This window comes from Dermacentor silvarum, chromosome 4 (genome assembly GCF_013339745.2).
Source record: "Dermacentor silvarum isolate Dsil-2018 chromosome 4, BIME_Dsil_1.4, whole genome shotgun sequence".
In the NCBI taxonomy this organism is placed as follows: Eukaryota; Metazoa; Arthropoda; class Arachnida; order Ixodida; family Ixodidae; genus Dermacentor; species Dermacentor silvarum.
This window is the reverse complement of record NC_051157.2, coordinates 203,152,288-203,177,632: the sequence shown is the minus strand read 5'-3', so window position 1 is coordinate 203,177,632 and position 25,345 is coordinate 203,152,288. Positions and strand designations below refer to the sequence as shown.

Here is a 25,345-nt window from a genome sequence, read left to right as displayed (position 1 = left end):
CCGCTTTTCCTCGACTTCTTGATCGTCTCCCTCAGAAGAGGGGACGCACCGATGAGTTTCTCAATTTGTTCACCCGGCCTAAAGACATCTTCCCCCGATATCAAGTAGTACATAGTGAGAGAACGGAAAGACTAGCAAGAACCATATCCCCATTTGTAGTTGCGAAAACCTTGACGAACACGCTAGGCCCTGGCTATAAAGTCACCAAAATGCCAAGTGGGGACCTTCTGCTTGAGCTACGTGATAAGGAACAACACAACAGACTCGGCAAGCTTGTGACTTTTGGTGATGTCCCAGTTACTGTTTCACCGCATCGCTCCATGAACACAGTACGCGGGGTAGTATCCGAAGCAGACCTCATCGACCTATCTGAAACCGAGTTGTTGGAAGGTTGGAAGGAGCAACACGTCATAAATGTGCAGCGCATCGTTATGAGACGGGACAACAAAGAAATTCCCACGAAGCACCTGATACTTACCTTTGAATTAAGCGTCTTGCCAGAAAGCATCGAAACAGGCTACACAAAAATAGCAGTAAGACCATATATCCCAAATCCTAGACGATGCTACCAATGCCAAAGATTCGGCCATGGCTCGCAGAGCTGCCGTGGTCGACTCACCTGTGCCAAGTGTGGAGTACAAGGCCATGCCTCAGACAATTGCGAGGCTACACCTCACTGCGTAAATTGCGATGGTGACCATCCAGCGTACTCCCGGTCTTGCCCAAGCTGGAAAAAAGAGAAAGAAATTCTAACACTGAAAGTCCGTGAAAACATATCGTTCAGGGAAGCACGCAAAAGGTGCTCACCATTCCACAGGACCACTTACGCTGATGCGGCGCGTCAAGGGGCAGCGTCGCAGCGGCTACTGCCACCAGCCCAGCCCGCGCGCAGCGAGCTGTCGCTTGTGGCTCCTGCCCCCAGAGTGGAAGTAGCTAAGTCTACTCCACCTAACCAGGTTACCCTAGGGTTGCCGGCACCACAACAGCCCTCGGTGGCAGCCTGCGCTACGCGAAGCGAACCCGCAGGGCCACCAGCAGCTCCCACGGTGGGTGCAGTCAAGGCTGCCTCACCCTCTCCGGCCATTGCTGGCTGTGGTAACACCCGGCGCAGCTCAGGCCCAAAGGCAGCCCCATCGACCTCCGGGCTGGTGGGCACAAATGTCTCGTCCTTCGCGGCGAGACTCTCTCGCGAAACTTCTCGCTCGCAAGAGCGCGTGTCCGGCGCCTCTCAAGAGGCAATGGACACTACACCCATCCCGACGGCGCACCAAGCGCCTAAGGAGCGGCGAGGCTCCCTCGACCGCTTCAGAAAGGACAAATCCCGCGTTACAGGGCCTGGAAAGGGCTCTGTAATCTAAGGCAATACTTCCGTTTTTAGTACACACAGCACCAATTTAATTTCATTATGGATACACAAATTATACAATGGAACGTCAGAGGCCTTCTTAGGAACCTCGATGATATCCAAGAACTTCTTTACCAACACAATCCAAAAGTGCTGTGTGTACAGGAAACGCACTTAAAATCAACACATACAAACTTTCTCCGACACTATGTTACGTTTCGTAAAGACCGTGACGATGCTATCGCATCATCAGGCGGTGTTGCCATTATAATTCACAAAAGCATAGCATGTCAACATTTGCAGCTACAAACGCCCCTCGAAGCAGTGGCAGTTCGACTTGTTCTTCTGAACAAACTCATCACCATTTGCTCGCTTTACATTCCCCCACATTACCACTTACACAAACATGAATTTCAGTCCTTTATAGACGAATTGCCAGAACCTTATCTTGTTCTTGGCGATTTCAATGCACACAGCAGTCTGTGGGGCGACTCTCGTATCGATGCGCGAGGCCGTCTTGTTGAACAATTTCTTTTTTCCTCTGGTGCGTGTCTCCTGAATAAGAAGGAACCTACATTTTACTGTATCGCAAATAGAACCTTTTCTTCTATTGATCTTAGCATAGCTTCCCCGTCTCTATTTTCAGAACTTGAATGGGAAGTTATAAAAAACCCTTACGGGAGCGACCATTTCCCAGTACTGCTGAGAGCAACAAGACAATATGAGTCACCACCACATGCCCCCCGGTGGAAGGTTGATGCAGCGGTGTGGGATAAATTCCAAACTCTTACCAGTAAACTCTCGTGGGCTGACATTTCATCGCTCGGAATTGATGGTGCCGTCGAGTATTTTACTAAATTCATAATTGATGCAGCCTCTAAGTGTATTCCCCAAACAAGTGGACTTTCTAGCAAACGTCGTGTTCCGTGGTGGAATGAACAATGCCGGAATGCACGTAGGCAGCAGAACAAAGCATGGAGGCAGCTTCGCGATTATCCTACTGCTGAAAACCTTGTAAATTTCAAGAAAATCAAGTCCCAAGGTAGGAGAACACGCAGACAAGCCAGGAGAGACAGCTGGAAAACATTTTTATCAAGTATCAACTCGTACACGGATGAGGCCAAGGTTTGGAGCAGGGTCAATAGAGTAAGAGGACGACAAACACATCCACCTCCCCTGGTACACACGCAGGGAGACAGCCTTGAGGACCAAGCGAACCATCTGGGTGCACATTTTCAACATGTGTCCAGTTCCTCACACTATTCACCAGCATTTATAAGATATAAAACAGCTATAGAAAAACAAAAAATAGACCGAAAGAGCACTGGGAACGAGCCATATAACCTACCTTTCTCCCTAGCAGAGCTGCATGCATCACTCACCTGTTGCAAGCAATCTGCCCCAGGCCCTGACCGTATACTATATGACATGTTGAAAAACCTACCCTCTGAAACGAAGAAAACCCTTCTCTGTCTCTATAATTCTATATGGACCTCCGGCGAGATCCCCTCTGCCTGGAAAGAGGCCATAGTGATCCCCATCCTGAAGCAGGGCAAGGATCCATCGTCCGTATCGAGTTACAGGCCCATAGCTCTAACAAGCTGCCTCTGCAAGGTCTTCGAGAAGATGATAAACCGCCGTCTGATACATTTCCTAGAATCAAACAAGCTCCTTGACCCATACCAGTGCGGTTTTCGCGAAGGTCGATCCACCACTGACCATCTGATACGTATTGAGGCACAGATACGTGAAGCTTTTGTTCACAAACAATTCTTTTTATCTGTGTTCCTAGACATGGAAAAGGCCTACGACACCACATGGCGGTTTGGTATATTGAGAGACCTTTCCCACTTTGGTATACGTGGTAATATGTTAAATGTCATTGAAAGTTACCTGCTGAATCGCACATTCCGTGTTCGGGTTGGCAGCGCTTTATCACGACCTTTTGTGCAGGAAACTGGAGTCCCACAGGGTGGGGTGCTCAGTTGCACTCTCTTCATTATAAAAATGAATTCCTTGCGCCTATACATCCCACGCAACATGTTTTATTCAACGTACGTCGATGATGTACAGATTGGATTTAAATCATGCAACCTTGCAATCTGTGAGCGGCAGGTTCAGCTTGGTCTCAACAGGGTGGCTAAATGGGCAGACGAGAATGGGTTCTGCCTAAATCCACAAAAGAGCACCTGCGTCCTTTTTTCTCGGAAGAGAGGACTGTACCCTGACCCCGACATTGACCTGCAAGGACAGAGTCTACCTGTAAAAACGGAACACAAATTCTTAGGCATAATTCTTGACACAAAGCTAACATTCATACCACACCTAAAACATCTAAAAAACAAATGCATGAAAACAATGAATATTTTAAAAGTGTTGTCACGCACTACATGGGGTAGTGACAGAAAGTGTCTGTTAAATTTGTATAAAAGCCTCATACGAACACGCCTAGACTACGGGGCCATAATTTATCAGTCAACCACCCCAACCGCGTTGAAGATGCTGGACCCCATCCACCATCTAGGTATTCGATTGTCTACAGGTGCCTTTAGGACAAGCCCTGTGGAAAGCCTTTACGTGGAATCCAATGAGTGGTCCCTCCACTTGCAGAGGACCTACACAGCTTTCATGTATTTTCTTAGAGTGAATGCAAACAGTGAACATCCCTCATATTCCACCGTAAATGATTTGTCCAGCTCCCACCTCTTTCATAACCGACCTGCAGTAAGAAAGCCCTTCTCGTTGCGTGTGAGAAGTCTGGCTGAGGAAATGGATGTCCCACTCTTTGAACATCGTCTAATGACACCCACTATACAGGTCTCACCGTGGCAGTGGCAGATTGTCGACTGTGATTTGTCATTTTTACATGTTACGAAGCACGCCCCGGTTGCACACATTCGAATGCAATTCCTCGAACTGCAGCATAAATACTCCTGTCCGGAATTTTACACCGATGCATCAAAGTCTCATGCTGGCGTCTCTTATGCAGCGGTTGGCCCATCATTTTCAGATGCCGACGCCCTGCACCCACAAACGAGCATTTTTACAGCAGAGGCTTATGCAATACTGTCGGCTCTTAAACATATCAAGGACTCTAAAATACCCAAAGCAATCATTTACACAGACTCGCTGAGCGTAGTAAAAGCTTTAAAATCTCTTAAAAGGCACAAAAATCCCGTAATAGTATCGCTTTATTCATTCATATGTAGTATTTATGCGTCTGGGCAGCATGTTGTGGTGTGCTGGGTGCCAGGACACCGAGACATCGAGGGAAATGTACTGGCAGACCAGCTTGCCACATCCATCGAGGCAAAAGCTGGCAACACATCTATGCCCGTCACTGTTCATGATATGAAGCCATATCTACGCAAGAGACTTCGGGTCCATTGGCAGAGTTTGTGGGACGGCCAGACTCATAACAAGCTCCATTTAATTAAGCCCCATTTAGGAAACTGGCCATCAACCACGAAATCTAGAAGAAATGATGTCCTATTCTGTAGGCTCAGAATAGGACACACTTACAGCACGCATAATTACCTGCTGTCTGGAGGCGAACCACCAACCTGTACTAGATGCGGGGAAGCACTTACTGTACTTCACATCCTAGTACAGTGTCCATTAATAGAACCTGAAAGAAAAAAGCACTTTGTTCAAGCCTATAAAGAGAATATACCCCTTCACCCAGCTATGTTTTTACATAATGACCCGATATTTCCGCACGATTCAGTTTTAGCCTTTTTAAACGACCTCGACATTTTGCAAGTTTTTCGCCCGAGAGATTCGTAGTGGCATCCTCTTTCAGAGGACGCCGCTGCGACAGCATATTTGAAATGCACTCTCCTCCAGGCCCTTGCTTCTAAGGGTCCCTGTGAGGCAGTAGTGCCTTGTATCCCTTGCAACTTTTTTATACTATATTATATTCATTGCGCCTCTATCACGTCATTGTCATGATCTTAGTATTTTGTCTTTTACGCACCTTTAGTGCGCAGGATTTTAGGCCCCTTTACAGCCACCCTACACCTATCCACTGTCACTGATCATACCATTGCTCACTCAGTACACCACGTCTTGGCGCTCTTTGGCCATAGCTGGCCCTTGCGCCACAAAACAACATATATCATCATCATCATCATCATCGCTTTCTCTAAATCTAGAAATACAGAAAGTAAAAACTGTTTCTGAATAAACGCATCTCTGATGTTTGCCTCAATGCGAACAAGGTGGTCTATTGTCGACCTACCTTCTCGGAAGCCGCACTGGAAGAGGTCTATTATTTTTTTTCTAGGAAATTGATTAAACGCCGGTTCATCATTTTTTCATACAGCTTGTACAGGCAGCTTGTTAGAGCTATTGGCCTGTAGCTGCTGGCTAAGGACGGGTCTTTGCCTTGTTTAAGTATCGCGATGACTATGGCTTCTTTCCATGAGGACGGGATACACCCAGCCGCCCACATGGCATTAAAAAGAGGTAAGAGTGTTTTCAGTGTTTCAGGGTGTAGGTATCTAACCATTTCATACATAATACGATCACCACCTGGCGCCGAATTGTTGCAACATGTGAGACATGCTTTAAGTTCGGCTAAGCTAAATGGTCGATTGTAAGCCTCACTCGAAGAACCTTTGCGGTTAAGGGGCTGCCGCTCTTCGCGTTCTTTGAACTTCAGGAAAGTTACTGTATAGTGCGATTCACTTGATACATATTCAAAGTGTTCACCTAGACAATCCGCCAGGTCTTCCAGGCTATCACCTTTACTTAGTAAGGGAAGGGGATGTAACTTCCGGCCTATTAGTTTGTTTACCCTATTCCAGACTTTTGTTTCGTCGGTGTATCAATTTATACTGGAGATGTACCTTTCCCAACTCTCTCTCTTAGCACGTCGACGCGTTCTTCTGCCCTGTCACTTTGCTTGTTTAAAATTGATCAGTTTTTCAGCTGTTGGGGAGTTGCGAAACAATCCCCAAGCTTTGTCTTGCTTTTTACGTGATTTTTGGCGACGTTTTATCAGCCAGTCCATTAGGGTGTTGTATGCACCTTTCAGCAGCATCAATGGTAAAACCTGTTATGTACGACACAGCATCGTCTCTGTTAGAAGAGGCAATATCATCCCGGCTTAAACATGTTATTTCTCGGAAAAGTTCCCAGTTAGCCGAGTCAACCTTCCATCGTGGAACGTGTGGCGAGCGTTTATGTTGTTCTGTTAAGCCTAGCATAATTGCGATGTGGTCGCTCCCAAAGGGGTTCTTGAGAACGGACCACTGCAGGTATGGCAATACTGTACTCGATACTTTAGTTAGGTCAATGGACGAGTATGTGTTATGCGCCACGCTGTAGTACGTTGGCTCTTTCTTGTTATGTATACATGCTCGTGAGGAAAAGAGAAAGTTTTCAATTAGGCGACCTCTCGCATCGCAACGAGAGTCTCCCGACAAGGTGTTATGTACATTTAAATCTCCGACAACTATGTATGAAGCCGGAAGTTCATCTATGTAGTTTTGAAATTCCGTTTTATTAAGTGAATAGCTGGAAGGGATGTATATAGAACTAATAGTGATAAGCTTGGCAAACAACACCCCTCGGACAGCAACTGCCTCTAGGGGCGTACGAAGTTTTAATTCCCGGCAGGCAACACCTGTGTCTACTATGATAGCCACACCACCGGATGACACAAGATTGTCATCGCGGTCTTTGCGAAAAATAGCATATTGTCTGAGAAAATTTGTTTGCGTACATTTGAGGTGCGTTTCTTGAACACACCGCACCTTAGGGTTAAACCTGTGTAGGATGTCTTTGACGTCATCGAGGTTGTGAAGGAGTCCTCTGACGTTCCACTGTATATTTGTGTATTCATCGTGGGAATGTTCTTGTGCTGTGTGTTTAAGAAATAGCAGTTACTTCACAGAGCCCTTGTCGGGCCCTGTGATGCGGGCTTTTTCTTGTTCGGAGCGATCGCGAGATTCGCGGTGTTCCTTAGGCGCTGGTGGCGCCGTCTGGCCGGTTGTTGTGTCCATGGCCTCTTGCGGGGCGCTGGGCACGCGCTCTTGCGAGCGGTTTGTTTTACGTGCGTGCCTCGTCTCGATGGACGAGATCCCTGAGGCCACCAGCCCGGAGGTCGATGGCCCCTTGTTCTGAGGTGGCGGAGGAGCAACGCTAGCTGCAGCCGCCGAGGGGGCGGATGACTTTGCTGGCAGCTCACTGCGTGTGAGCCGGACAGCCGCCGGAAACCGTTGTGTCGCTGCCCCCTGACGCGCCACATCGACAAAGGTGTTCTTGGGCAGGCATGATACCCGCCTGCGTGCCTCCTTGAATGATATTTTTACGGGGAGATTTACAGAAAAGGGGGTTTATTTACACTATGTGCAATGAGACTAAATGTTGGCCAGCAACAACAAAGATGGCGAACCACAATTTCACCTCTTCCTCGTCTCGTCGGCTCTATGCTTCAGCATCTTCTTTGTCCGCCGGACAACTGGCTCATAACACTACCCTCCGGCGGCGAAAGCACCGACTCGGTGCAGGTGAACGAAGGGTACATGAAAAAAAAAATAAAACTAGCACACAAGGTATTAGGGGGTGTCCGGGGCACGATAGGGCTTGAGACGGAGAACGTGTACAATGTCCTTGCGGAGAGGAGCAGAGGATGACGAAGGCAGCACTGGAGCGATTTCATAAGTGACATCAGTCACTTGTCGGCACACGCGATATGGACCGGTGTACTGGAAGAGCAGTTTTTTGGATAAGCCAACGCGTCGTGCTGGGGACCACAGGAGAACGAGCGATCCAGGGACAAAGTGGGTGGTCCTGTGGTGGCTGTTATAGCGAGACTGCTGGTGGATTTGGGACTCAGAAAATCGAGTGCGAGCAACTTGACGTGCATGGTTGGCACATGCAATAGTCTGTTGAGAATATTCAATGGGTGGGCACCCAGAAAAAGGCACCAGGATGTCCATGGGCAATGTAGGGTTTCGATCGTATAAGAGGAAAAACGGCGAATAACCAGCGGTCTCATGCCTGGAAGTGTTGTACGCGAATGTCACAAAGGGTAGTGCAACGTCCCAGTCGTGGTGGTCGGCAGGCACATACATGGCCAACATGTCGGTAAGGGTGCGGTTCAGGCGTTCTGTCAAGCCATTCGTCTGTGGATGGTAGGCTGTAGTCAGTTTATGTTGCGTCGCGCAGGATCTTAGAATGTCATCGATCACCCTGGACAGGAACTGTCTGCCGCGGTTAGTGAGCAGTTGCCGAGGAGCTCCGTGCTGGAGTATGACGTTATGCAGCAAGAAGTCTGCAACGTCGGTGGCACAGCTAGTGGGAAGTGCACGCATAATGGCAAACCGCGTCGCATAATCTGTGGCAACGGCGACCCACTTGTTCCCAGAGGTGGATAGGGGAAACGGACCAAGTAAATCGAGGCCGACGCGGTGAAAAGGCTCGTAAGGAATGTCCAGAGGCTGAAGATGGCCTGCAGGCGGCAGAGTCAACTTTTTTCGGCGCTGACAAAGGTCGCATGAGCCCACGTATCGGCGCACTGAGCGGGACATCCAAGGCGAATAGAAACGGCGGCGTGCGCGGTCGTATGTGGGTGACACGCCAAGATGTCTCGCCGTTGGTGCGTCGTGAAGCTGCGCCAGGACAGTGGAACGGAGGTGAGCCGGGATGACTAACAACAGGTCAGGACCATCAGGGAGTAAACTGTGACGATATAACGTGTCGTTTTGGAGTACAAAGAGGCAGATGAAAGGATCAGGAGCGTGGGAGTGCAATTTTTCGCTCTTGCGTAGAGACGCGTCAAGGCGTTGTTCGGCAGCGATGTTGAAGAGTTGAGAGATGGAAAGAACACACGGGCTGGAGTCACTCAGGGCAGCGTCCGGTTGAACTACTGGGTATCTGGAGAGGCAGTCGGCAACCTGGTGTAAGCGGCCAGACTTGTAAACGACGGTATACGAGTATTCTTGAAGTCGCAGTGCCCATCGACCAAGGCGACCAGTGGGATCTTTGAGAGAAGACAGCCAGCATAGAGCATGGTGGTCAGTAATGACGGTGAAGGGTAGGCCGTAGAGGTAAGGGGGAAACTTGGGGATGGCCCAAACTAGAGCGAGACACTCTCGCTCAGTGATCGAATAGTTTTGCTCAGCTGAGGAAAGAAGGCGACTGGCATAAGCAATAACGCAGTCCTGACCATGCTGACGTTGGGCTAGAACTGCGCCGATTCCATGGCCACTGGCATCGGTACGGACTTCTGTGGGCGCAGATTCGTCGAAGTGAGCCAACACAGGAGGTGATGTCAGTATTCCAATCAGCTGTGAGAAGGCTGTGGGTCTATGGCTTGTGCAGGACCCCAAGGAAAAGTCGCGTCTTAAGCAGGCAGGTGAGGGGCCGTGCTAGTGCTGCAAAATCTTTCACAAACCGCCGAAAATAAGAACACAGGCCGAAAAAGGAACGGGCGTCCTGAGTAGAGCGAGGTGTCGAAAAGTTGGCAACGGCGCTAACTTTGGCAGGGTCAGGCCGTATACCTGTAGTATCAACAAGATGGCCAAGTACAGTGATCTCGCGGCGACCGAAGCGGCATTTGGCAGAGTTAAGTTGAAGACCTGCATTGCGAAGGATGCGCAGAATAGCCGAGAGTCTACTTAGATGACTGGAGAACGTAGGCGAGAAAATGACTACGTCATCGAGATAGCACAGGCAAGTAGACCACTTGAAACCACGAAGGGAGTCCATCATTCTTTCGAATGTTGCGGGGGCATTGCACAAGCCAAATGGCATAAATTTGAACTGGTAGAGCCCACCGGGTGTTATAAAGGCGGTCTTCTCCCTGTCTTTTTTGTCAACAGCGATTTGCCTATAGCCGGACCGAAAGTCTATAGAAGAAAAGTACTGTGCGCCATGCAAAGAGTCGAGGGCGTCGTCAATTCGCGGCAGCGGGTACACGTCCTTTTTAGTAATCTTGTTTAGGTGGTGATAGTCGACGCAGAACCGCCAGGTGTTGTCTTTTTTTCTGATAAGCACCACAGGCGATGCCCAAGGACTCGAAGATGGTTCGATGATGTCCTTTGTAAGCATTTTCTCGACTTCGGTTTGAATTAGGCGCCGTTCAGTCGCAGACACCCTGTAAGGACGTCTATGGATGGGACTGGCGTTGCCGGTGTCAATGCCATGAGTCACAACTTTTCTCTGTCTGGTGAAGCAAAATCGAAAACGTTGCTGTAAGTGGCCAGCAAGCGACGAAGGTCGGGGGCGATCATGGCGTCAAAAGGTGCATCAAAAGAAGTACTAGTGTCAGGGCTTCCAGTAGACAGGGGCGCATCAATAGTAAGGGCCACAGAGTCGTGTGCGTCTAAAGGTGCTATGTGTCCCAGCGTGATACCTTCGGGAAGAAACTGTGGAGTGCGTCCAAAGTTCAGAATAGGGATACATGCCCGGTTCGCAGAAACAGTCACAACAGAGTGAGGGAGGGCTACCTGCCTTGTTAAAAGAGCGCCTATGGAAGGAGAGATGACGTAGTCGCCGTCACAAATGGCGCAATCTGAGGTCAGTGTGACATACGTCGCGGCGGCTAGTCGAAGGCGAACAAACTCGGTGACACAAAAACGCGGCTGTGACTCGGTGGGGAGGTCTGGTACAGAAGGAAGTTCCAACTGGAGAAGGCCAGAAAAGCAGTCGATGAGGGCAGAATGGGTACTCAGGAAGTCGTGGCCGAGGATGACTTCATGTGGACACTGCTGCAGAACGGCGAATAGAACTGAGGTCTGGTGGCTGGCGAAGCTCACACGCGCAGTGCACATCCCAACGACGCAAGATGTACCGCCGTCGGCTACACGAGCGACAGGCGACGCTGCGGGCGTCCGAACCTTGCGGAGACGACGAGAGAGGCGAGCGCTCATAAACGATAATTCCGCCCCCGTGTCTATGAGCGCCGAAACAGGCACGCCGCCCACTTCTATGTCCAAATGGTTTTGTCGGGTGGTCAGGGTCAACAGAAGATTTCCGGGTCAGTTGGTCAATGCAGCATCACCTCCGGGAGCTGCACCGGTCAGTTTTCCGTAGAGGGACGGCGAGGGTATGGCGACGGTGAGCGACGGGCAATCGGTGAGCGAGAACGCCCGTTCTGTGGGCACGGCGAGCGGCGGTCGTAGTGTGGAGTCGGAGCAGCAACATCACAGTGCGGCAGGTCATTGCGGGCATGAAAAGGCGAGGAGCGGCTGTCTTCCGGGCGGTAAGCGTACGTGGGACGAGGAGACGAAATCTGACGATAGCGACAATGACGGGAAATATGACCTACTCCATTGCATATTGCATTGCATATTGTCTTGTCGTCATGCGTGCGCCGCTGGTTTGGGTCGCGGTTTCGGAGGTAGGTCGATTGTGGCCGTGGAGATCGAAAGAAATTGCCGACCGTAGTGCTACTTACAGAACAGACCGGACGGATGCCTGCGTTCGCCAGCTCTTCGCGTACGACAGCTTGAATCAGAGATACTGCCGGGCGGGACTCGTCGTAAGAACGTATCGGGGGAACCGACGGAGACGCAGCCTCAATCTCGCGCCGGAGAAGACGCAGCAAGTTTTCGGCACAGGCGGCTGGACGTCTTCACACGATGAGCTAGCGGCGGTATTAGGGAGCCGAACGAATTGTTGAGACACGACGGATCTTTGCTTCTTCAAAGCGTCGGCACTCTCTTATAATGTCGTCGACCGTTGAGCAGTCCTTGTATACGAGTAAATTAAAGCCGTCGTCTGCGATGCCTTTAAGAATGTGGCTTACCTTGTCAGCTTCGAGCATCTTGTCATCGACCCGCCGACAGAGTGCTAATACATCTTGAATGTACACAACGTACGGTTCAGTAGATGTTTGGGCCCGGGACGAAAGTTCCTTCTTGGCGGCTCGCTGGCGGCTAAGTGGCTTCTCGAAGAGTTCCTGCAGTTTTTGCTTGCAAGTGTCCCAACTGGTCAATTCCTCCTCGTGTGTTCGGAACCAAACACGGGCCGTTCTCTTGAGGTAATAAATGATGTTAGCTAGCATTATAGTCGGGTCCCAATGGTTGCTCTTGCTGGCGCGTTCGTATTCGATTAGCCAGTCTTCAACGTCCTTGTTGTCAGTGCACGAGAAGGCGCCAGGGACCCGGAGTTGAGTGAAGACAATCGGTGCTGTGGTAGCCGAAGCTGAAGCAGCGGGACTCTCAGTCGACATGGTGGAAGGGCCCACGAGATTTCCGCTTCGAAGTTCCGTGATGTGCTGGTGATGTACCCCGCACTTCCACCAATATGTTACGGGGAGAGTTACAGAAAATGGGGCTTATTTACACTATGTACAATGAGACTAAATGTTGGCCAGCAACAACAAAGATGGCGAACCACAGTTTCACCTCTTCCTCGTCTCGTCGGCTCTATGCTTCAGCATCTTCTTTGTCCGCCAGACAACTGGCTCATAACACTATGTTCTCCTTTACGTTGATTGATACTATTTCTTTTTCCCTTTTCCAGGTAGGACACGACCGCGAGTATGCGGCGTGTTCCCCATCACAGTTCACACAGTGGAGAAAGTTTTCACATGATTCAGAGAGATGTTCGTTCGCACTGCATTTCACACAAGTCTGACGGCCTGGGCAGTTCTGTTAACTGTGGCCAATTCCTTGGCATTTGAAGCAACGGAGAGGGTTGGGGATGTACGGCCTTACTCTGATTTAATGTAACCTGCCTCGATGGTTTCTGGCAGCATACTGGAACCGAATGTGAGTATTAGATGCTTAGTGTCAGTTTCTTTACCATCACGCCTCATTATGATTCGTTTTACATTGATTACGTTTTGTTATTTCCATTCTGCCAGAAGTTCAGCTTCGATCAGTTCCATGAGATCATCATCGGAAACCACACCGCGGATGGTGTTCATGGTGCGGTGTGAGGTCACTGAAACGGGTATGTCCCCGAGAGACACTAGGTTACATAGGTTTTCATGTTGCTTTTTGTCATGAACTTCCAAAAGAAGGTCGCCACTTGCTAGTCTGGTTGCCTTGTAGCCTGGGCTAATTGAGTTAGACTTTTGGAAACGAGGTAAGGCGAGATCATTCTCGTTGTCTTTCCGGGTTTCTGACAGTGTATTACTGGATGTCGGGGGAAATTCTCAGTGTTACGACCAAAAACATGAAATACTTCTTCGGTGCGCCCTCGTTTATGAGGGCGATCAGAGAGTTAAGGAAAAAAATCTATTCATTAAGATTTGCAGTTTTCGGCAGTAACGCCAGCCGCCCTCCGTGGAGTCCAACAAGGGGACGCCACAGGTCCTAAGAAAACAAGTCCTGCGGACGCCAACTGTACTTTGCCGCTATAGACTCCGTCCAGTGAACAGAGGGCGCTGTAACCGACTACGGCAAAACGCCGTGCAGCGCCAGTCGTGGTAGGAATGTGAAACAACGCGCGCGTGACGTTCAAAATGTTGCATGTGTTGTTTTGCGGCTTTAAGCCGACAAGCTGTATCGAAAATTACTTTCGTGCGCCTATACTCGACATAAGAGAGAAGCTGTATGTGGCGGGCCACGTTTACGACGTGAAAGAGACCGACGGCACCGACTTCAGGGCGAAATGTGACTCGCAGCAAGAAAAACAAGTGTACGACGTTTCCTTTATCGTGCTTTTTGCGCCGTTCACGAAGTGTTTGGAGCAGATCCCGCTCGTCTGTTTGGCATCCACGGCGAGCCGTCGTTGTCGCTGAAGAAAACAAGAGGAGCATGGTTGCGAATACTACGCAGTTCATACTGACGACACAGTGCCCTATGCATGCGCCCGAAACAAGAGCGCACATGCAGTAACCGAATGACTTCTTCACGAGACGGTAAACGAGGCAAACACGCCACAAAGCGCTGAAGAGAGCGAGCAGTCTCACGGCGGGCACCACTTGGTGAAGGCATTTGAAGTTTAGATGTTACACGCACCACCACTACCCCAAAAATGAACGCAAACCGAGTTTACTTACTTCGCTGAAAGCATCACAGAAAAACGCAATTTAACAGTTAATTACCGGGCTACATGCATGCAAGCAAATCAACAAAGATTCGCATGCAGCCTACAAGAGCATTTGTGGCACAAATTCGCGCGTAAAATTTCGCGCTAGGCAAGCTTGCTGTGCAAAACTTGCTCCATACACTTCCGACCGCGCTAAGCACACAAATACAGTTGCAGAACCTCAAGCAGCTAGACCTAGCTAGACCTTAAAGGATACAGTTACATTAACACTAGGAAAACGCTGTTTTCACGACACAATTACTTGCTTAACTCTTCGAACAGCTACAATTAATCTTTTCCGTCTTTCTTGCTCCCAAGAGCCGCCAGGAAATCGGTACAATTTCACGCCAGGCTGGCCTTCGTGGCTGTGGCAGTTTTTTACGCATCAGTACCGGCACTTGTTCCTCTTCCTTTTCCGTACGCTTGCAGTCGATGGAATAGAATTAGTCTCGCTGAAGGATGACATTGTCTCAACGCCAGAAAAGACCGAACGGCACCATCGACTCCGCGCCTACGAATACCCCGCGCGCTTTGGCCGTCTCATTATTGTTGGCGGCGCTGCGACAGATGGCGCAGCAATCGCAGCAAACTTCACTGAGCTGAGCCTATAACCAAATATGTACAGCCAAGGTTGGTTGTATCACACAAGGTTAACCCTTGCTGCCAGAAAGATCGGAAGTAAAAAGAAGTTAAGAGAAGACAGGAAAGATTTAATAGGAAGGGAAAGACGAAGGTTGGAGGGAGAGAGAAAGACAGGAAAAGGCAACTACCGATTTCCCCTGGGCGGGTCAGTCCGCGGGTGCCGTCTACGTGAAGCAGAGGCCAAAGAGGTGTGTTGCCTCCGCCGAGGGGCCGTAGAGGTCCAAACACTCGGCATCGGCTCAACCCACAGGATCCCCTTTTCCCGGGACACGGCTAAGCCACGTACGGTTAAACGCGGGAGGGGCCAAACCTCATTTGCTCAGGTCCGTGGTGTCGCAACACACCAAACGCCTGCTGACGCAGACACCCCTGCGGGCGTTTTTTAGCTTCTATGCATTCATTCGTTCGTCCACCAGGGTTTTAGTTTTTTTCCTTGAGAATCCAGAAGATTGGGGTATAGCCTCTTCCGCCGCAGCAACTGTGCAAGTAGTAATACTCTCATTCGCTTCGTCTATGCTTCGGTCATCTAAGATCACTTTATCTAGACTAGCTTTTTCGGTGAAGAGACGCTAATTTGCAAGGTGAAGTTTCAAAACGGGGTCGTCTAGAAGGTAGGATAGGTAGCTTGGAGGTTGGTTTATGATTGCAGGCATATGATCACTACCATAAGGGTTATCTATAATATTCCATTGGAAATCGCTATAGAGAGACGGAGAGCACACTGCCAGATCCAGACAGCTCATAGCTCCTAAGCTTGGGGAGCAGTACGTGGCCGCACCAGTATTTAAATGGCATAGTTCATTACTTTTGATAAAATCTTCGAATGTTTGACCTCTGTGGTCTGTCTTTTTTTTTTTTGCTTCCCCGAAGTGTATTACGCTGATTAAAAATCCCCGCTATCAGAAATGGTTTTGGTAGCTGGTCTAAGATCAGTTCTAAATATCTTACAGTTGTTGATTATTGTGGATTTTTGGCGCAAGGGCCAGATGTGGCCAAAGAGCGCCAAGACGATGGTAATGATTTGTTAGTAGTATATGAATAGTCAATTATATGAAGATTAGATGTGGCATGGCTGTAAAGGTGCCTAAAAACAGTCGCTGTAAAGTGCGTAAAAATCTATACGTAATAAGATTATGGCAATGACTAATGATGTGTACTATAGACATGAACAAAAGAATGATATGACTTACAAAACAATATTAAAGATGCAAGAATTAGCCAGAAGCACAAGTGCCTAAACAGAGCCCTTGAGACACAAGAGCCTGGAGGCATGTGCTATAAAAAAACTATCACAGCAACATCCTCTAGAGAGAGTATGCGCTACGAAATTATTGGGCGAATAACATGTAGCACATCTTTCAAGAATGGGAGGACTGCTTTGGTCTTAAAGAGCGGTTCTTTACCAAGAAACATGGCGGGATGTAGAGGGACACAATAGCGATATGCTAGAGGAAAGTGTTTCTTTCTTTCCCTTTCGGCTTCCCGATACTCCAGGAGGACGTGGAGGACGGTGAGCCTCTCGCCACATCTACCACAGGTTGGAGGGTCATCACCATTCAACAGAAAATTGTGAGTACCATATGTGTGTCCTATTCTGAGGCGACAGAATAGGACATCAGTTCGTCGTGTTTTAGTTGTACAGGGCCAGAACCCTAACTGTGGCTTAATCAAGTGGAGCTTATTGTTTGCTTCGGCGTCCCACAAGCGTTGCCAGTGGCTTCGCAGTTTCTTTCGCAAGAAAGGTTTCAAATCCGTTGCGGGCGGGAGCAGCAGCTGTAGGGTTAATAGCGGGTGATGTAACTGATGTGGCCATTTGGTCGGCAAGAACATTGCCCTCGATGCCTCTATGCCCAGGCACCCAGCATATAATGATACGCTGGCTAGTTGCGTATGCTCTACAAAGTACAGAATAGAGCTCAATGAGAACAGGGTTTTTCTGTTTGCAGGGTGACTTGTTTGCAGGGTGACAGGGTGTTTGCAGGCTTTTACGACGCTTTGGGAGTCTGTAAATATAATAGTTTTTTGAAGTTTTGATTTCTTTATATGCTTTACAGGTGACAATATTGCGTATGCCTCAGCCGTAAAGATGCTTGTTTCGGGGTGGAGTACGCCGGATTCCGAGAAGGACGGACCGACGGCTGCATAAGATACTCCGACATGCGATTTGGAAGCGTCTGTGTAAAATTCTATGCATGAGTACTTGGACTGTAATTCTAGGAAATGCATTCGGATTTCGACCTCTGAAGCGTGCTTTGTAACCTCTACAAATGATATATCACATGCTACTACCTGCCACTCCCAAGGTGGTAACAGCTTGGCTGAAGGCATTAAGCGATGTTCGAGGAGTGGGATATCCATTTCTTCGCTAAGCTCCCTGCCACGCAGTGAGAAAGGCTGTCTTACAGAGGGATGATTACGGAAAAGTGTAGCACACGTCATATCGTTAACGATATTAAAACACGGATACTGATGATTAGAGTGGACTTTAAGGAAATATGTGAGGCTGGTGTATGTTCTCTGCAGATGTAGTGACCACTCATTTGATTCGACGTATAAACTTTCAATGGGGCTTGTTCTGAAAGCGCCGGTGGCCAGGCGGATACCTAAATGATGAACGGGATCTAGCATCTTTAGCGCGCTTGGGGCAGCAGATTGATATACTGCAGCGCCATAATCCAGTCGCGATCTAATGAGGCTCTTGTAAAGATTCATTAAACATTTCCTGTCGCTGCCCCATGCTGTGTGAGATAGAGTCTTCATTAGGTTCATTGTTTTTAGGCATTTTCCTTTGAGATATTTTATGTGGGGAATGAAAGTTAGCCTAAAGTCAAGTATGATGCCTAAAAACTTGTGTTCTTTGTTCACAGTTATTTGCTGTCCATGCAGTTCTACACAAAGATCTGGGATCAGGCGTCTCTTTCTTGTGAAAAGAACACAAGAACTTTTGTGGGGGTTAACTATAAACCCGTTTTCGTCTGCCCACTTGGACACCTTGTTCAAGCCCTGCTGTACCTGTCTCTCGCAAACTGCGAGGTTACATGACTTGAAGCCTATTTGTATGTCATCTACGTAGACGGAATAAAAAATAGCCGGTGGTAAAGAGGCACAGAGTGTGTTCATCTTAACGATAAAGAGTGTGCAGCTGAGCACACCTCCTTGGGGTACACCAGTTTCCTGTATAAATGGACGTGACAATACATTGCCGATTCTGACACGGAAGGTACGATTAGACAAATAGCTTTCTATTAGGCTTAGCATATTGCCTTGGATGCCCATTCGCGACAGGTCTCTCAGGATTCCGTAACGCCATGTTGTGTCGTACGCCTTCTCCATATCGAGGAATACCGATAAGAAAAACTGTTTATGCACAAATGCGTCCCGGATATTTCCTTCAATGCGCACAAGGTGATCAGTTGTGGATCGCCCTTCTCTAAAGCCACACTGATAGGGATCAAGCATTTTGTTGAGTTCAAGGAAATGTATGAGTCGCCGATTAACCATTTTTTCAAATAGCTTACATACGCAACTTGTGAGAGCTATGGGACCGTAACTTGCCGCCGAGGAAGGATCTTTACCTTGCTTCAATACAGGGACCACAATCGCTTCTTTCCATGAGGACGGAAGGTATCCGGCAGCCCAAATAGTGTTGAAAAGTGCGAGTAGTGTTAGTTGTGTATCAGGGTGCACGTTCTTAATCATGTCATACATGACTCTGTCGGGTCCCGGTGCAGAGCTCTTACATGCGATCAAGGCAGCTCTCAACTCGGCAATACTGAAAGGAAGGTTATGCGGTTCATTCTGTCGACATTTGCGAACGAATGGCTTACATTCTTCTCTCTGTTTAAATTTAAGAAAGGGTTGCGAATAGTGGATTGAGCTTGAAACACGCTCAAAGTGCTCCCCAAGACAGTCTGCCTGGTCCTGCAAGGTATTCCCTTGGTGATTCACCAGGGGCAACGGATGAATTTGATGACCCTTTAGCTTTCTTAAGCTGTTCCACACTTTTGCCTCCTGTGTGTATGAATTTATACACGATAGAAACCTCACCCAGCTTTCTCTCTTTGACTGACGTCGCGTCCGCCTTCCCTGTGATTTAATGCGTTTAAATTCAATTAGATTTTCAGCACTTGGCGATCTACGCAACATGCCCCATGCCTTATTCTGTCTCTTTCGCGCCTCTCTGCAGTCTTCGTTCCACCAGGGCACACGTCTTTTAAGTGAACCACCATTCGTTTGTGGGATACACTTTTCAGCAGCATTGATAATAAAAGCAGTAAAATATGCAACAGCATCGTCAATACTAAAATTGTTTATAAAATCTCGTGGTAAATAAGTTAAATCTTTAAAATGCTCCCAGTCAGCCGCTGCTAATTTCCATCGAGGAATATTGGGATGGTTATCGTGCTGCGTTATTAAGTTTAAAATTACAGGGAAGTGGTCACTTCCAAAAGGATTGTTAATGACATTCCATTCAAGGTCAGGCATAAGAGAAGCAGATCCAATTGCTAGATCTATTGATGAGTACGAATCGTGTTGGGCGTTATAGTAGGTCGGCTTCTTCTTATTAAAAAGGCATGAACCAGAGGTCAGAAGAAAATTTTCGATGAGTCGACCTCTGGCGTCGCATCGCGAGTCTCCCCACAACGTGTTGTGAGCGTTAAAATCTTCCACGAGAATGTAAGGTTCGGGAAGCTGGTCAATGAGGTTATAAAATTCAGTTTTTCCGAGAATATAATTTGGGGGTACGTATATACAACATACAGTGACCAATTTATTAAAAAGAATTGCCCGAATTGACACTGCCTCAAGGGCCGTCTGAAGGGGTACATGTTGACAAGCTACAGACTTGTCTACAACTATTGCTACACCACCGGACGACGCAAGAGCGTCATCTCGATCTTTCCGGAAAATGGCGTATTGCCGGAGAAAGTGGGAATGTGTAGATTTGAGGTGTGTCTCTTCAACACACAGCACCTTAGGATTAAACCTGTGTAGGATTTCTTTGACGTCATCGAGGTTGTGTAGTAGTCCTCTGACGTTCCATTGTATTATTTGTGTATTCATGTTGAAAGTGTTTTTGTACTGTGTGTTAAAGAGACTAACTTAACTTACAGAGCCCTTGTCGGGCCCTGTGATGCGGGCTTTTTCTTTTTTGGAGCGATCGCGAGACTCGCCTCTCCTTAGGCGCTGACGGCGCCGTCTGGCCAGTTGTGTCCATCGCCTCTTGCGAGGCGCTGGACACGCGCTCTTGCGAGCGGTTGGTTTGACGGGAAGGCCTCGTCTCGAGGGACGAGGCCCTGGAGGCCACCAGCCCAGAGCTCGATGGCCCCTTCTTGTGAGTTGGTGGAGCAGCGCTAGCTGCAGCCGCCGAGGGGGCGGATGGCGTCGCTGGCGGCTCACTGCGTGCGGGCCGGACAGCTGCCGGAAACCGTTGTGTCGCTGCCCCCTGACGCGCCACATCGGCAAAGGTGTTCTTGGGCAGGGTTAATACCCGCCTTCGTGCCTCCTTGAATGAGATGTTTTCTTTTACTTTGATTGCGACAATTTCTTTTTCTTTTTTCCATGACGAGCACGACCGCGAGTACGCGGCGTGGTCCCCGTCACAGTTCACACAGTGGAGGGTGTTTTCACATGATTCAGAGAGGTGTTCCTTGGCACTACATTTCGCACATGTTTGTCGGCCTCGGCAGTTCTGTGAACTGTGGCCGAATCGCTGGCACTTAAAACATCGCAGAGGGTTCGGGACATATGGTATTACCCGGAGCTTCACGTACCTTGTGTCAATACTTTCAGGAAGCACACTTGAACCAAATGTAAGTATTAAATGCTTTGTTCTCATCTCTTTTCTATCGCGCCTTAGCATAATTCTCTTCACATTGATTACGTTTTGTTCACTCCAGCGTTCTAATAGTTCACTTTCTTCCAGTTGCATCAGGTCGTCATCGGAGACAACACCACGGGTGGTGTTCATCGTGCGGTGCGGGGTAATTGTCACTGGGATGTCCCCAAATGAGGCTAGGTTATGGAGCTTGTCATGTTGCTTCTTATCGCGGAGTTCCAATAGGAGATCACCGCTAGCCATCTTTGATGCTTTGTAGCCTGCGCCAAATGTTTCTGTTAGACATTTTGAAATTAGAAAAGGTGAGATCATTCTCACCGTCTTTTCGGGTTTTTCACAATGGATTATGTGGAATCGAGGAAAGTTTTCAGTTTGACGGCCAAAAAATTTGAAGACGTCTTCGGAGCACCCACGCTTGAGGGGGCGATCGGGTAACGCGGGGAAAGAAAATGCCATGAAAAATAACGACCTTTCGGCAGGAACGCCAGCCACCCACCATGGAGCCCAACGAGGGGACGCTGTAGGACCTGTTAAACACAAGCCCCCCAAACGCCAGCTGTACGTTCCCGCTATAACCAAATACGTATAAGCAAGGGCGGTTATGACACACAAGGTTAACCCTTGCTGCCAGGAATGTTGGAAGTAAATGGAAGGGAGAAGAAGACAGGAAAGATTGAAAGTGAGAGGGAAAGACGAAGATTGGACAGGGAGACAGGAAAAGGCAACTACCGATTTCCCCCGGGTGGGTCAGTCCGGGGGTGCCGTCTACGTGAAGCCGAGGCCAAAGAGGTGTGTTGCCTCCGCCGAGGGGCCGTAAAGGTCCAAGCACTCGGCATCGGCTCAACCCCCAGGATCCCCTTTTCCCCGGACACGGCTAAGCCACGTACGGTTAAACGCGGGAGGGGCCAACCCTGATGTGCTCGGGTCCGTGGTGTCGCAACACACCAAACGCCTGCTGACGCAGACGCCCCTGCGGGAAAATATCTTACAGTTAAATGCGTGTGTCGAGGAATGTGGAGGAAACAAATGGTGATGGTTTTATGAGCTAAAATGGTGACAGCAGTGGCTTTTGTGTGGCTATTAACGGTCACTACTCTGGCTGGACTACCGTGTTTCACAACAACCACCACACCACCCGAAAGCCGGTTAGTCTGAGTACGGTCGCGCCGTGCAACTGTGCAACTTTTAAGATATTTGTGGTTTTGTCACATAAGTTTGTTTACTGTAGGCACAAAGCCACAGGGGAGAAGTTATTCAGTAAATATCTTATGTCACTTAAGTTGCCTAAGTGTCTTCTACAATTCCAGTGAATAAAATCCATTTTAAAACTGAAAGGTAAAAATTGCATTACGATTGAATAAGATATAAGATGTTAGGTGACATAGATATAAAGAAGGCTAATTAATACAAATGAGTGATAATCTAGGTTATCGCTTTCTTAATAAGCGTAGTTATTGGAACTTTGTCCCTGTTTGCCCACTCGAGCGAGCGCTTCTCCTTTGGCGTCGACGACACCGGAGTTTTTGCGTAGACCTCCATCGCTCTCCCTGAGGCGCTGGAGGACCGAGAGTTGGGCACCGGGACACGTGTCTCGGACCTTGGGGTTCGATTGATTTTATGGCCCAGCGGGACTGGTGTCCGCGGGCCCTTCGAGGAGGACGGAGGAGCACTGGCTGCATCCACCACGGGGGCGGAAGGGGTCACTGCGGGACCACTGTGCGTGGGCTCGCAGGACTCCCGAGGCCTCTCTGACGCTGCCCACACCTGCGTCACATCGGCATAACTTCTTGAAAGGTAAGACAATCTCTTTCTTGCTTCATAGAACGAGATTTTTTCTTTAACAGTTAGTGCAATTACTTGCTTTTCTTTTTTCCAGCAAAGGCAAGACCGCGAATAGGCTGGATGGTCCCCTTTGCACCTAACGCAGCGTAGAGAAGTGCAGTTGTCAGATTGGTGATCATTGGAACTGCATTTAGCACAGGTTCTTTGTGCTCGGCATGCTTGTGAAGCATGTCCAAACCTTTTACACTTGAAACATCGTCTGGGGTTGCGGATAAATGGTCTCACATTCACTTTTACGTACCCTGCAATCAGAGAGGTAGGCATTTCGCTTGTTGCAAAGGTGAGTATAACATGTTTTGTCGGAATTTCTTGATCACTTCTGCGGATGACAATTCTTTGTACTTTAGTCACGTTTTGTTCCAGGAAACCCTCCAGCAGTTCCTCATCGCTCAAGCCAAGGAAGTCCTCGGATATCACGCCCCCGCTTTTATTTAGTGTTCTGTGGGCTGAAATTGTTACTGTCGCATCGCCAGTACTGGTAAGTACCGACAGCTTTTGCACTTGATCTTTGTCATTTAGTTCTAGGAGGAGGTTCCCGCTATACTTTTTTGACGCTTTGTATGTCGGTCTTATTTTGTGTTTCAGGCACTTGGCCACCAGGAATGAAGAAAACTTTCTTACGGGTGTGTTGTTTTTGCTATGGTACTTGGGGAATGGTGGGGCATTGCTCCGAAAGGGGTACTGAAACGTTGCTTCAGTGCAGCCTCTTTTCAGAGGGCGATCATAGACAACAGAGGTTTGCGCTGCCATGAAAGATGCGTATGTTCGGCAGCAGCGTCGACCGTCCACCACCGAGCCCAACAAGGGGACGCTACGAGACCTGGAGACGCAGACGCCAGCTGTACATAACTATAACCTAATAGACCCAAGGATGGATAAACTACACCAGGTTACCCCTTGCTGCCTGGAAAATTGGAAGTAAAACGAAGTGGAAGAGAAAACAGGAGAGATGGAAAGTGAGAGAGAAAGACGAAGGTTGGGGGAGAGAGAGAGACAGGAAAAGGCAACTACCTATTTCCCCCGGGTGGATCAGTCCGGGGGTGCCGTCTACGTGAAGGGGAGGATAAAGAGGTGTGTTGCCTCCGCCGGGGTGCCTTAAAGGTCCGAGCACCCGGAATGGGCTCAACCCCCAGAATCCCCCTTTCCCCAGGCACGGTAAGCCGCGCACAGCTACACGCGGGAGGGTCCAGCCCTCGTGTCGCAACGCACCAAACGCTTGCTTACGCAGACGCCCCTGCGGGGGCCTATATATTTTCATGACATGTCTGGCATTGCAATATCTCAGCCCTCGGAAGAGCAGAAAACCCGGCGAAAAGACCACCCGCTTGGGCTCTCCGCTCATCCGCCAAAGAACCCGGACGGCACGCGAAACCTCAACTGGCAGCGCGCCACACCAGAAAAACAGGGGACACCCTGGGAAGCAGGCCCACAGAAGATGCAGACGGCCCTCAAAGACGAGAACGCCTGCACGACTCCAACCTGCACGTCCAAGCCCCCCGTGCTCCACCCCAACGCGCTAACCCCGGGTCCGCCGTGCCCGCCGCTGCTAGACGTGGATAGGGGCTGGAGGGGCTACCACCATCAAGCAAATATTGTTGGGAATCCAAGACATGCTCAACGAGCCCAAAGTAAATGACCCTGCATAGTCCGAGGCATCCACCATCTACACCCAAGATGCCCAAGAATACGAGCGCCGCATCAGAGAATAGGCCAAACAAATGGCACCGCCGGAGTAAAAGCGAGAATGCTGACCCATCCCAGCAGCGTCGTTTTTTGTCGTTAGTTATATCGTTTACGTTTTTTTAAGTTACTGCAAATAAAGTAATTTTACAACGAAGCTGTTAGCCTCCAGTTGGTCGGGATTTTAGTGTTGGGGAGCCCGTTCCTGCGGTGAGCGTCGACGCCCCTCGTAATCGAGCGAACACGCTCGTACCACTGCTCGCGTAATCGTCTCTTCCGCAGCTGGCTAAACGAGCACATCAACAATGCATTTAACCGTTTCTGCATATGCTTGAGGAGCAGGGGTTGCGAGAGACAAAGGTGGGGACTTTCCGTCCTTGAGATTTGTCTTCGCCTCGGTACTACCGGGTAGAAAGTCCGTTCATCCCTAGCCGAGCTGGTAGCACAGAATCGACAGAATGTGTGGCTGGCGCGGCGAGGAAGCCGTGTCCGAGGTGAGTTGGTTGCGTTTTGTTGCGACGGTAGCATAATAAATTCTGATGGTTGCAGGGGAATACGTTCGGAATTGAGATGTCTTCTCGCATGACTTTATGACAAAGCATTATACTGTTTGTTAGTGTCGCTGAGCATACCGCACACACGAGGAGATTCGCGGGAACGGAAACAGTTTATGCATTCAACTGTTTGTACTTTGTATGTGAAAGTAAGAACACTGAACGTCGCAATGCACCTTAATAGTCGTAAATCATTGTGACAACTGTAGAGCAACACTGACAAAGTATACGCCGCGCCGATGTTTACGAAAAAGCTTCGATGGATTGAAACACACGAAGGTCGTCGTGCAGTATTTCACATCCGTATATAAGCCGTTGTGAAAACTGTACGGAAACACTGATGGACTACGTGGTAGAGATTAGTAGTTATTCTGAGGCGCGTAGTAAGGAACGCGTGCCTATAGTTCCAGTTACCATCGATGTTATGTGCTAGGTAGGCCGATGGCGCTC

General features: G+C 48.9%; 1 pseudogene; it reads left to right on the top strand.

Annotated features, from left to right (window-relative positions):
* The first annotated feature begins 23,922 nt into the window (after nucleotides 1-23,922).
* LOC119448497 (SUMO-conjugating enzyme UBC9-like) lies at nucleotides 23,923-24,397 on the top strand (annotated as a pseudogene).
* The last annotated feature ends 948 nt before the right edge of the window (nucleotides 24,398-25,345 follow it).